The 11,726-nt window shown below is 42.5% G+C and overlaps 1 pseudogene; it reads right to left on the reverse strand.

The window, feature by feature from the left end:
• Window positions 1-1,847: 1,847 nt before the first annotated feature.
• LOC129518260 (tropomyosin alpha-1 chain-like) lies at window positions 1,848-10,178 on the reverse strand (annotated as a pseudogene).
• Window positions 10,179-11,726: the final 1,548 nt, after the last annotated feature.

Here is an 11,726-nt window from a genome sequence, read left to right on the forward strand (position 1 = left end):
GGGAAGAATTAAAAAGATTCATGGAAACTAATTAGAATGAATATACAACCGTTCAAAATCTTTGGGATACAGCAAAAGCAGTCCTGAGGGGGAAATACATCAAAATACAAGCATCCATCCAAAAACTGGAGAGAACTCAAATACAAAAGCTCACCTTGCACCTAAAGGAGCTGGAGAAGGAATAGCAAATAAAACCTTCACCCAGCAGAAGAAGAGAGTTAATAAAGATTCAAGCAGAACTCAATGAAATAGAGACCAGAAGAACTGTGGAACAGATCAACAAAACCAGGAGTTGGTTCTTTGAAAGAATTAATAGGATAGATAAACCATTAGCCAGCCTTATTAAAAAGAAGAGAGAAAAGACTCAAGTTAATAAAATCATGAAAAGGAGAAATAACCACCAATACCGAGGAAATACAAACGATTTTAAAAACTTAATATGAGCAGCTATATGCCAATAAATTAGGCAATCTAGAAGAAATGGACACATTTCTGGAAAACCACAAATTACCAAAACTGGAACAGGAAGAAATAGAAAACCTGAACAGGCCAATAACCAAGGAGGAAATTTGAAGCAGTCATCAAAAACCTCCTAAGACACAAAAGTTCAGGGCCAGATGGCTTCCCAGGGGAATTCTATCAAACGTTTAAAGAAGAAACCATACCTATTCTACTAAAGCTGTTTGGAAAGATAGAAAGAGATGGAGTAATTCCAAACTCGTTCTATGAGGCCAGCATGACCTTAATTCCAAAACCAGACAAAGACCCCACCGAAAAGGAGAATTATAGACCAATATCCCTGATGAACACAGATGCAAAAATTCTCAACAAGATACTAGCCAATAGGATCCAACAGTACATTAAGAAGATTATTCACCATGACCAAGTGGGATTTATCCCTGGGATGCAAGGCTGGTTCAACACTCATAAAGCAATCAATAGGAAGGATCATATCAGCAAGAGAAAAAACAAGAACCATATGATCCTGTTAATAGATACAGAGAAAGCATTTGACAAAATACAGCATCCATTCCTGATCAAAACTCTTGAGAATGTAGGGATAGAGGGAACATTCCTTTTTTTTTTTTTTAGAAAATGTCCTGCAATGTGCATTTTATTCCATACCATTATACAATGTTTACATATAGTTATAACTCTTATGAAAATGTTTCTTCTTTACCAATTGTACATAGTGCCTAAATCTTTCACTTTAACATAGAGAAATGGAGAGTGGAAATCCACATAGAATGCTATCCTATAAGTTGTAATGAGCCACAAATGTGCCAATGAGGAGGCTAGAAGTCTTACAGGAGCAGTGTGCTTTACAAACCCTTGGCTTTAGTGAATTCAGGCATACAGAACCCACAGTCTCATCTTGTAGTAAAACTCTAGACAAAATAAATTAGTGTTGGACAGAATTCTAAATTGAACAATATTGAATGAAAGACCACAGTGGGACTTTTTGTTTAAAGTAGCACCAAACCACATCTGATTGCATTTTCAACATTAATCTGCCTGTTGAATACATCGTTGGCACTTTGAGTGGGAATCTTTCTGCTTTAGTGAGGATTGCTAGACTGGCGGAGTCCGCGGTGTTGCAAAACTCTCTATGAAGTGTGGCAACGTCAACCTGGGAAATGGCACATTTAAGTCATTACAGCCCTGCCACGGGCTTGCCTTTCTGTGTGTGTGTGTGTGTGTGTGTGTGTGTTTTCCCCATCCCCTGATCTAGCTGGTATCCTGTGGATGTTTTCTGTGACGGTGTAAAAGTAAATAAAAATGCGTTTAAGGGGGTTTCATGGTAAGCATGGTGTTAAAACAAAACACCAACAAAACAACATGAAAGAATGTGGTCGCAGTAAGGAGGTTTTCACATGTTGTTTAACTCCAGTAAAGTCTGATCCAGCATCTGATGCATACTAAGGTTTTCTTCTTTGGCATGAGTCACTTTCTTTTCTAAGTCATCAATGCTTTTCTCCAATTTAGTTACTGACCTCTCCGCAAACTCAGCCCGAGTCTCGGCCTCCTTCAGCTTGTCAGAAAGAACCTTGATCTCTTCCTCATATTTGTCTTCCTTCTGCAAGTACTTATCCTCTGCAGCCATTAATGCTTTCAAGGTCTGATCCATTATTCTTTTTTTTTCAATTTTACTTGTTTTTTTTAATTTTTATTTATTTATGATAGTCACACACAGAGAGAGAGAGAGAGAGGCAGAGACATAGGCAGAGGGAGAAGCAGGCTCCATGCACCGGGAGCCCTACGTGGGATTTGATTCCGGGTCTCCAGGATCTCGCCCTGAGCCAAAGGCAGGAGCTAAACCGCTGCGCCACCCAGGGATCCCTGATCCATTATTCTTAATTGTTCTTCCAGCTGTCGAACTTGGCTTTCTGAGAGCTCAGCCCGTTCTTCCACGCATTCCAGGTCACTCTCAATGATGACCAGCTTATGGGCCACCTCTTCATACTTGCGGTTGGCATCTTCAGCAATGTGCTTGGCCTCTTTCAGTTGGATCTCCTGAATTTCCATTTTCTCCTCATCCTTTTGGGTGCAGCTTTCAATGACTTTCATGCCTCTCTTGCTCTCGTCCGCTGTCTTCTCAGCCTCCTCCAGCTTCTGCAAAGCTGTTGCCAGTCGCTCCTGGGCACGAGCCAACTCTTCCTCAACCAGCTGGATGCGTCTGTTCAGAGAAGCTACATCGGCTTCAGCCAGCTCCAACTTCTCCTGGGCATTTTTAGAGCACTGGAGTATTTGTCCAGTTCATCTTCGGTGCCCTTGAGTTTCTTTTGCAGCGACACCAGCTCATCTTCCAGCTCTTGCTCCTGTCCTCTGCCGCCTTCTTATCGGCCTCCGCCTGCTCGCCTGGATCCAAGGCATTCTTCATATAGTGTCCAGGGCCTGACTCGTCAGTGAGTGTCTCTGGTTTGTGTTGTGTGCTCTCTGCTGCTGTGTTTTGGTTGTATCCCTCAGGCCAGTTATCTGCAGTGGCTCTTCTTGCCTGTGGTGGTCAGTGTTTAGACCTTGGTCAGAGTATGGAGAGTTTTGACTAGGTGTGCTCTGGTCTGCTAATTAAATGAGACCTGATCCTACTTCCAGTAGAACTGAAACCTTGAAAAAGTCTCTCTTTGTAAGAGGTAGTGTGGAAATGAGTTTCTGCTTGTCTTTTGGGGATGGGGCCTGTTGTGCTGGACTGAGGCACACTTGCCAGAGAAGGGTGGTACTGGCAGAGCCCAAGGAGGTGCGACTTGGTGTAAATAGGTTAAGTAGCCAGTGTGGGTGCTGTGCTCTTTACCACAGGTTGTTCTGTGTTTATGCTGAGGTTGGGAGTGGGAAATGGCATGGGTTAGCTCCTTTGTCCCTGGAGAGGATTCTAGGTGCCTGCTACTGTCGGGGAAGCACTACTAGAAGAGTGAATAATCTTCCCGCTGTGAGTTCTGGGCATTTTTCAGATAGCCATTTTCACAGTTTGCCTCTGGGTTCTTTGCCTGCCTTCCCTCCAGGAGCCACCTGGTTCCCCTTAGGCTCTATCCTAGCCAATCCTTCTGACCTTTAAAACTCTAGACTTTAGAAACATCGTGTGGGCAGGGGCCTACATTGGTCTTCTGGGATAGTGTCTCACCACACTGGGACTGATGTAGGTTTGACCAAGAAGGACAGTTACAATAGAGTGCAAGGTTGTGGGACTTAGAGAGTAAGCAAGGTTAGGCAGCCAGTATCCGGACCGCACTGCCTTTGGCAAGCATCTCTGCATATATGATGAGTGCTGGGCGAGCGAAATGGTGTCCAATGGCTCCTTTGTCCCCAGAAAGGTGTCTATGAATGTCACCTCTTAGAGTTGTGCTCCAAGGAGAGTGAGCACTCTCTTGCCTGTGTGCCTCACCCATTCCTTGAATCCTGCCATCTGCCCCTCAGGTTGTTTGCCTGCCTTCCCTCCGGGGGAAGGTAGTGCCCTCAGACCTCTATTCCAGCCAAGCTTGCCACTCTGAAATTCCAGTCTTCAAGACCTGTTGGTTGTAATAACTCACAAAAATCAACCCCTCTCTTTTCCCCAGCCAATGGCTTTGTGGAAGTGTTCTCCGTGTGTGTTCCCTTGTGTGCTCCTTTCTCTCGCCTTTCTTTGTAACCAGGGCTTCTTTTCCTCTGCAGCACATGAGATCCATTTCTCCCCCAAACCATGTCTCTGCACTTCCTACCTTCCCTGATGTGGCCTCTTCTCTCCCTCTAGTTGTTCAGTTTGTTCTGTCAGTCTTCAGGTCAATTTCTTGGATATTCAGAATGATTTGATGGATATCTAGTTGTGCTCAAGGTACAACATGATTCTATAGTCTTCCTACTACCCTGCCATCTTCTAAATCTGTCTTCTATGTGTTTATAAAGCCCATTATGTTTCCTGCTCCTTAGTGCAATGGCTCCATAAAGAAGAAATAATATACTTTCCATGGCCTGGTGCTTTTGGGAGTGTCTCTGGTGTGTGCTTCATGCACTCTGGTGTTGTGTTTTGGCTGCTCTATCTTTCAGGTCAGTCACCTACAGAGGCTCCCCTTGCCTGCCATGGGCAATGTTTTGTCTTTGGCCAGATGTGCTGAGGTGCTTTGTTTTGTTTTCTTTTAGAGAGCAAGAGCGAGAGAGAGTGCTTGCATGTGTGCATGAGTGGGAGGGAGGGGTAGAGGGAGAGAGAGAGAGAATCGTAAGTACGCTCCAAGCCCACTGCAGAACCTAATGCAGGGCTCGATCTCACAACCCTGAAATCATGACTTGAGCCAAAACCAACAGTCTGTTACTTAACTAACTGAGTCACCCAAGTGCCCGTAGAAATGTGGTGAGTTTTAACTAGGTGTGCTCTGGTCTGCTCATTAAATGAGACCTGATACTGATTTCAGCAGAACTGAAACCCTGCAGAAGTCTCTGGTCAGGAAACCTGGTGTGGGCATGGGTTTCTGCTGGTCTTCGTCTTCTGGTAAACAGACCCACCACACTGGGTCAGAGGCGACCTTGACCAAGAAGGGCAGTCCTGCTGTGCTGGGAATGAGGTGATTTTGACTGAGAAGTGCAGTCATGCCAGAGCACAGGGGTGTAGAACTTGATGTAAGCAAATTAGGCAGGCAGTGTTAGGGCTGAGAGGCTTTCTTTCTTCCTTTTTATAAAAGACATTTATTTGAGAGAGAGTGAAAAGTGGGATGAGCAAAAGGAGAGGGAGAGAGAAACTCAAGCAGACTCCATGCTGAGCATAGAACCTGATGCGGAGCTCCGTCTCACACCCCTGAAATCAGGACCTGAGAGGAAACCAAGAGTCAGGCACTTAACTGCCACTCAAGTGCACCAGGGCTAAGCTGCTTTCTATAGGTGGCTCTGCTGAGGGGCAGGGGAAGGAAATGGCACTGAGTGGCTCCTTTGTCCCTGGAGAAGCATTTCCCTGAACTCTGCCTCTCAGGGTCTCACTGCAAGAAGAGTGAATAATCTTCCGCTGTGCACCCCAAGCGTTCTTCAGATTGCTCTTTCCAAGCAGTCATCCTCAAGTTTTTTACCTGCCTCTCTCCAGGAGTAGGGCAGTGCCCTTGGGTCTCTATTCCAGCCAAGCCCACTGAGCTATAAAACTCCAGTCCTTAAGCCCCACTATTTGCATGAAAATTCAGCCCCTCTTATTTTCACAGCCAATGGTTTTGGGGGAAATGTTCTCCTTGTTCTTTCCTCTGTGTGCTCCTTTCTGTCTTGCCTTTCTCCATGACCATGGGTCCTTCTTCTCTGCAACACTTGTGATCCATTTCTCCCCCAAACCACATGGCTCCCCATTTCCTACCTTCTTTGATGTGGCTTCTTCTCTCCCTTTAGCTGTGGAGTACATTTTGTCAGTATTCAGGTTGATTTATGGGTTATTTGAATGATTTGATAGTTATCTAACTGTGTTTGAAGGATGAGACAAGCCTAGAATACTCCTACTCCTCTGCCATCCTAGTTCCCCTACAGTGAATTCTTAAAGTTCAATAATAAGAGGAAAAACTACTCAAAAAATGGGCCATATTTCAAGAGGAAATTTATCAATAGATAAAGAAGAATATGCACAAATGTCAAATAAGCACATGAAAAGGTTTCATGGGCAGCTGAGGTGGCTCAGTGGTTTAGCACTGCCTTCAGCCCAGGATGTGATCTTGGAGACCCGGGATTGAGTCCCACGTCAGGCTCCCTGCATGGACCCTGCTTCTCTCTCTGCCTGTGTCTGTTCCTCTCTCTCTCTCTCTCTCTCTCTCTCTCTCTCTCTCATAAATAAATAAAATCTTTAAAAAAAAGTATAAGGTTCAAAATCACTAGTCAACAGATAAATGACAAAACACAATGGTATACCTCTACATATTCAGTAGAATGTTTAAGCTTAAAAAGTCTATTATCTTATAAGCAAAGATATGTGCTAAGTGGAAGTATGTACAATTCTAACAAAAATGCAAAATAACATAGCTACTTTAGAAAACAATGAGTCAGGGATGCCTGGGTGGCTCAGCGGTTAAGCAACTGCATTTGGCTCAGGGCATCATCCTGGAGTCCCGGGATTGAGTCCTGCATCGGGCTTCCTGCATGGAGCCTGCTTCTCCCTCAGCCTCTGTCTCTGCCTCTCTCTCTCTCTCTGTGCTTTTATGAATGAATAAATTTTTAAAAATGAAAGAAAACAAAACAAAAAAATGAAAGAAAACAATGGGTTATAATTTTATAAAGCGAAACATACATGAAGGACATAGTACACACACTCCTAGGTATTAACCGGATAGAAATGAAAAGAGATTTTGTTACAAGACTAGTATGTGAATTCTTGTAGCACAAATATTCATAGTAGCCCAAAATTAGAAAAATACAAATGTACTTAAATAGGTGAAGGGTTTTTTTTAATGACATAAATGAATAAAATGGAATACTACTCAGCAACTTAAAATCAAAATATTAATACAAGTAACAAAGTGGATGAATCTTATAAATAGAATGCTAAGTGAAAGAACATATGAATAAACACAAGATAGTGTAGGATTTTATTTACATAAAATTCTAGAAACGGGGATGCCTGAGTGGCTCAGTGGTTGACCATCTGCCTTTCGCTCAGGGAATGATCCTTGGTTCTGGGATTGAGTCCGGCATCGGGCTCCCTGCAGGGAGCTTGCTTCTCCCTCTGCCTATGTCGTTGCCTCTTTCTGTGTATCTCTCACAAATAAATAAATAAAATCTTTAAAAACTTCTAGAAAAAAAATATAGAAACAAAACAAATCTATGATTTTCTGGGACTGAAAGTAGGGGAACTATAATTGATCCAGAGGAAGTTTTCATTGTAATGATATTATTCTGTATCTTGATTGTGTTGGTATTTACATGCATATATAAAGCAATCAATACTTATCAAATTATACACATAAATATTACAATTTATTATATGCAAATTCTACCTCAATAAAACTTTCAAAAAATAAATGTAATATAAAGTTGCTTTCCTAATTCCAGAGCCTACTCTCATAGATGTAATAGGGTTAGTATCCAAAAGTTATAAAGAATTTACCAAACTCAACACCCCCAAAAAATCCAATTAAGAAATGGGCAAGAAGGGGGGCGGGATGGCAGAAGAGTAGGGTCCCCAAATCACCTGTCACCACCAACTTGCCTAGATAACTTTCAAATCATCCTGAAAACCTATGAATTCTACCTGAGATTTAAAGGGAGAACAGCTGGAACGCTAGAGATAAGAGTGTGCTTCTAACAAGGTAGGACGGTGGAAAAATAAATTAAAAAGAACCCAGTGGGGGAGGGGCCCCCGTGAGGAGCCAGGTTAAGGCCGGATGGCAAAAGCCTCCCAGGACAGGAAAGCAGAGTCCTGGCAGAGCAGGAACTTTAAAAATCTGTGCCAGATTCTTCCCGGACAGAAATGCTCTCAGCAGGGAAATTGGGCAGAATTACAGGAGGGGCAGTTGAGCTTCCGGTCGGAAGTGCACCAGTGGGAGTGTGTCACAGAATGTGAGCTCCGTAAGGGCTGGAGTGCGCACCTGGCAGGGCCTCGGGAAAAGCTCAGGGGGCAGCTCCGGGCAGATTCCAGCAGCAGCACAGGACCGGGGTCCCAGGGCACTGAGCAGACACAGCCGATGATCCTGTGCTCCTCCTGGTATAGGCAGAGGCGGGGAGGACCCAAGACAGTGAGGATGCACCTGCCGCCAGGCGTCCCTGGGCTGTGCAGGTCAGCACACCCCGCCCTAGGAGCATCTAGGCCACTGCGGATTGGGGGCTGCGGTTGTTACTGTGGGAGCTGACTCCAGAGCAGAAGAGCTGGACGCCGCCAGTATTCTTCCTCCTGTGCCTGGGACAGAGCGGGGCCAAAGGGAACAGGGGCCTCACAGGATAAACAGCTCCCACATAGCCGTACACCTAGCAGGGGACGGGACAGCTCCCCCAGGTGTACACACCTGAGAATCAGCACAGCAGGCCCCTCCCCCAAGAAGACCAGTTGGAAAGACAGGGGAAGAGCAAATTGTTGAAGGAGCAGCCCTGGAAAGCTCCAGGGGAAGTGGAGGGATTTACAGTATATAGAACCAGAGGATACCCCTCCTATTTTTTTTACTTTCTTTGTTTCCCTTCCTTTTTCCAGTACAACTCATTTTAGCCACTCTGCACTGAGCAATATGACTAGAAAGAACTCACCACAAAAGAAATAATCAGAAGCAGTACTCTCTGTCACAGAGTTACAGAATTTGGATTTCAATTCAATGTCAGAAACCCGATTCAGAAGCACAATTATAAAGCTACTAGTGGTTCTGGGAAAAAGGCATAAAGGATTCAAGAGACTTAATGATTGCAGAATTTAGATCTAATCAGGCTGAAATTAAACATCAATTAAATGAGATGCAATCCGAACTGGAGGTCCTAACGATGAGGGTTAATGAGGTAGAAGAAAGAGTGAGTGACATAGAAGACAAGTTGATGGCAAGGAAGAAAGCTGAGGAAAAAAGAGAAAAACAAATAAAAGACCCTGGGGAAAGGTTAAAGGAAATAAATGACAGCCCCAGAAGAAAACTATAAATTTCTTTGGGTTTCCAGAGTGCACTGAGAGGGACAGAGGAGCAGAAAGCATATTTGAACAAATCATAGCTGAGACCTTCTCTAACTTGGGGAGGAAAACCAGCACTCAGATGGTGGAAATATTCCCCCCCCCCTAAAATCAGTAAAAACCATTCAACACCTCAACATTTAATAGTGAAACTTGTAAATTCCAAAGATAAAGAGAAAATCCTTAAAGCAGCAAGACACAAGAGATCCCAAAATTATATGGGGAGAAATATTAGATTAACAACAGACCTCTCTACAGAGACCTGGCAGGCCAGAAAGGGCTGGCAGGATATATTCAGGGTCCTAAATGAGAAGAACATGCAGCCAAGAATACTTTATCCAGCAAGGCTCTCATTGAGAATAGAGGGAGAGATAAAGAGCTTCCAAGATAGGCAGAAACTGAAAGAATATGTGACCACCAAACCAGCTTTGCAAAAATATTACAGGGGAATCTGTAAAAGAAAGAGGAAGTCCAAGGAAACAATCAGCAAAAACAGGGACTGAATAGGTATTATGATGACACTAAATTCATATCTTTCAATAGTAACTCTGAACATGAATGGGCTTAAGGCGCAGGGTTTCAGACTGGATAAAAAAGCAAGACCCATCTTTTTGCTGCTTATAAGAGACTCATTTTAGATCTAAGGACACCTACAGCCTGAAAATAAAAGACTGGAGAACCATTTATCATTCAAATGGTCCTCAAAAGAAAGCAGGGATAGTAATTCTCATATCAGATAAATGAAAGTTCATCCCAAAGACTATAGTAAGAGATGAAGAGGGACACTATATCATACTTAAAGGATCTATCCAACAAGAGGACCTTACAATCATGATTATTTATGCCCCTAAAGTGGGAGCTGCCAAGTATATGAATTAATAACCAAAATAAAGACATTCTTAGATAATAGTACAGTTTTACTGGGACAATTCAACATGATGCTTTCTGCAAATGACAGATAATCTAAGCACAACATCTCCAAAGAAACAAGAGCTTTAAATAATACACTGGACCAGATGGATTTCACAGATATTTACAGAACTTTACATCCACACACAACTGAATACACATTCTTCTCAAGTGCACATGGAACTTTCTCCAAAATAGACTGCATGCTGGGTCAAAAATCAGGTCTCAACCAATACTGAAAGATTGGGATTGTTCTCTGCATATTTTCAGAACACAATACTTTGAAACTTGAACTCAATCACAAGAAGAAATTTGGAAGAAACTCAAAAACATGGAGGTTAAAGACCATCCTGCTAAAAAGATGAAAGGGTCAACCAGGAAATTAGAGAAGAATTAAAAAGATTCATGGAAACTAATGAGAATGAAGATACAACTGTTCAAAATATTTGGGATACAGCAAAAGAAGTCCTAAGAGGGAAATACATCACAATACAAGTAATCCTCAAAAAACTGGGAAAAAAACTGCAAATATAGAAGCTAAACTTGGACCTAATAGAACTGAAGAAAAAACAGCAAATAAAACCTACACCAAGCAAAAGAAGAGAGTTATCAAGATTCAAGCAGAACTCAATGAACTAGAGACCAGAAGAACTGTAGAACAGATCACCAAAATCAGGAGTTGGTTCTTTGAAAGTATAAGATAAAAAAAAGAAAGTATAAGATAGATAAACCATTAATGAGCCTTATTAAAAATAAAAGAGAAAATACTCTAATAAAATTATGAATGAAATAGGTGAGGTCACCACCAATACCAAGGAAATACAATTATTTGAAAAACATATTATGGGCTGCTATACGCCAATAAACTAGGCAATCTAGAAGAACTGGAGGCATTTCTGGAAAACCACAAACTACCAAAACTGGAACAGAAAGAAATAGAAAACCTAAACAGGCCAATAACCAGGGAGGAAATTGAAGCGGTCATCAAAAACCTCCCAGGACACAAAAGTTCAGGGCCAGATGGCTTCCCAGGGGAATTGTGTCAAACGTTTAAAGAAGAAACAATACCTATTCTACTAAAGTTGGTCCAAAAGATAGAAATTGATGGAATACACTTCCCAACTCCTTTTATGAGGCCAGCATGACCTTAATTCCAAAACCAGACAAAGACCCCACCAAAAAGGAGAATTATAGACCAATATCCCTGATGAACACAGATGCAAAAATTCTCAACAAGGTACTAGCCAGTAGGATCCAACAATACATGAAGAAGATTATTCACCATGATCGAAGTTGGATTTATCCCTGGCATGCAAGTCTGGTTCAACACTTGTAAAGCAATCAACCTGATAGATCATATCAACAAGAGACAAAACAAGAACCGTATGATCCTCTCAATAGATGCAGAGAAAGCATTTGACAAAATACAGCATCCATTCCTGATCAAGACTCTTCAGCATGTAGGGATAGAGGGAACATTCCTCAGCATCTTAAAAGCCATCTACGAAAAGCCCACAGCAAATATCATTCTTAATGGGGAAATACTAGGAGCCTTTCCGCTGAGATCAGGAATGAGACAGGGATGTCCACTCTCACCACTGCTATTCAACATAGTACTAGAAATCCGAGCCTCAGCTCTCAGGCAACAAAAAGAAATAAAAGGCATTCAAATTGGCAAAGAAGAAGTCAAACTCTCTCTCTCTTTGCAGATGACATGATCCTGTTCATAGAAAATCCAAAAGACTCCACCCCA

The sequence above is a fragment of the Nyctereutes procyonoides genome, unplaced genomic scaffold (assembly GCF_905146905.1).
Source record: "Nyctereutes procyonoides isolate TBG_1078 unplaced genomic scaffold, NYPRO_anot_genome, whole genome shotgun sequence".
Taxonomy (NCBI): domain Eukaryota; kingdom Metazoa; phylum Chordata; class Mammalia; order Carnivora; family Canidae; genus Nyctereutes; species Nyctereutes procyonoides.